This window comes from Salminus brasiliensis, chromosome 18 (assembly GCF_030463535.1).
Source record: "Salminus brasiliensis chromosome 18, fSalBra1.hap2, whole genome shotgun sequence".
NCBI classification, from domain to species: domain Eukaryota; kingdom Metazoa; phylum Chordata; class Actinopteri; order Characiformes; family Bryconidae; genus Salminus; species Salminus brasiliensis.
This window is the reverse complement of record NC_132895.1, coordinates 36,471,573-36,474,072: the sequence shown is the minus strand read 5'-3', so window position 1 is coordinate 36,474,072 and position 2,500 is coordinate 36,471,573.

Sequence of the window (2,500 nt, the reverse complement as noted above, 5' to 3'; positions counted from 1 at the left end):
ACAAAAGTATTGGGACACCTCCTCATTCACTGCTTCTTCTGAAATCAAGGTTCTTATAGAGAGCTGACCCTGCTTCTGTCTCTGCTGTCCAGAGAGGAAGACCTTCTCCTAGACTCTGGAGGAGCACTGCTGTGAGGATTTGATTGCAGTCAGCCACAAGAGAGTTCTTCACTGACTCACTTACTCCCCCGCCTCTGACTGCCTCATACCGCGTGACTCGTGAGCGCCGTGGTAGATGAGACAGTCAGTAGCTGAGGGTGTGGTCAAATAAATAAACAGTGTTTAACACAGCAGCCTCTTTTCACTGGTCATAACACACACACTCTCTCTCTCTCTCACACACACACACACACACACTCTCACAGAATACTGTTATACTCAAACGTAATTACTGTTGTTCTTAAAATACTATTGTAGTACTCAAACTACTCTTGTAGACCACCAACCACCCAGACCACCCACCACCCTCCACTCAGACTGACGACCACCTAGACCGCCCACATCCAGACAGCCAACCACCCAGTTCACCAAACACCCAGACCACCCAGACTGCTGACCACCTAGACCACCAACCACCCAGACCACCCACCATCCAGACTGCCTACCACTTGTACCACCCAGACCACCAAGCACCCAGACCATGTTGGCTAAACTCAGGAAGGTTCCTCCTCCTCCTGCTGAAGCTGCTGATTTGGAGGTTTGGAGTCTTTTAGGGGAAGAGCAACAGTATGTAAATGAGCTGTGTTCCGATTGGCTGATCTGCATGGTGTTAGGAGCGGAACAGTGTGTTAAAGCTGCTTTCCCATTGGCTCTTTAATGCGCGAGCCCCTCTAACGGTTATAACGGTGTAATAAAGCAGGTTATTACTGACTGACAGACTGGAGTCACAGCTGTGACGCCCACGCAGTTTCCATCAGGCGCGCGCCTGCGTGTGCGCGTGTGTGTGTGTGTGTGTGTGTGAGTATTTGTGTGTGTATGTGTGCGTGTATGTGTATATGTGTGTGTATGTGTATCTGTGTGTATGTGTGCGTGTATGTGTATATGTGTGTGTATGTGTATCTGTGTAAGTGTGTGTGCGTGTATGTGTATATGTGTGTGTATGTGTATCTGTGTAAGTGTGTGTGCGTGTATGTGTATATGTGTGTGTATGTGTATCTGTGTAAGTGTGTGTCTACGTCAAATCAAATCAAATTTTATTTGTCACATACATAGTCATACACAGTATAACTTGCAGTGAAATGCTTACGTGTGTGTGTATCTGTGTGTGCATGTGTGAGTGTATGTGTATATTTGTGTGTATATGTGTATCTGTTTGTGTATGTGTGCGTGTATGTATGTGTATCTGTGTGTGTCTGTGTATCTGTGCGTGTATGTGTGTGTGTATCTGTGTGTGTACGTGTATGTATCTGTGCGTGTGTATCTGTGCGTGTGTATGTGTGTGTGTATCTGTGTGTGTATGTGTGTGTGCATGTGTGTGTGTATGTGTGTGTAAGTGTGTGTGTATATGTGTATCTGTTTGTGTATGTGTGCGTGTATGTATGTGTATCTGTGTGTGTCTGTGTATCTGTGCGTGTGTATGTGTGTTTATCTGTGTGTGTGTATGTGTGTGTGCATGTGTGTGTATTTGTGCATGTATGTGTATCTGTGTGTGTAAGTGTGTGTATCTGTGCATGTATGTGTATCTGTTTGTGTATGTGTGCGTGTATGTATGTGTATCTGTGTGTGTCTGTGTATCTGTGCGTGTGTATGTGTGTGTGTATATGTGTATCTGTGTGTGTGTGTATATGTGTGTGTATGCGTGTGTATCTGTGCATGTATGTGTATCTGTGTGTCTGTGTGTGTATATGTGTATCTGTGTGTGTCTGTGTATCTGTGCGTGTGTATGTGTGTGTGTGTGTATCTGTGCATGTATGTGTATCTGTGTGTGTCTGTGTGTGTATGTGTGTATGTGTGTCTGTGCGTGTGTATATGTGTGTGTATCTGTGCATGTATGTGTATCTGTGTGTGTCTGTGTGTGTATATGTGTATCTGTGTGTGTCTGTGTATCTGTGCGTGTGTATGTGTGTGTGTATCTGTGCATGTATGTGTATCTGTGTGTGTCTGTGTATCTGTGCGTGTGTATGTGTGTGTGTGTGTATCTGTGCATGTATGTGTATCTGTGTGTGTCTGTGTGTGTATGTGTGTGTATGTGTGTCTGTGCGTGTGTATATGTGTGTGTATCTGTGCATGTATGTGTATCTGTGTGTATCTGTGTGTGTCTGTGTATCTGTGCGTGTGTATGTGTGTGTATCTGTGCATGTATGTGTATCTGTGTGTGTCTGTGTGTGTATATGTGTATCTGTGTGTGTCTGTGTATCTGTGCGTGTGTATGTGTGTGTGTATCTGTGCATGTATGTGTATCTGTGTGTGTGTGTATATGTGTGTGTATCTGTGTGTGTCTGTGTGTGTATATGTGTATCTGTGTGTGTCTGTGTATCTGTGCGTGTGTATGTGTGTGTGT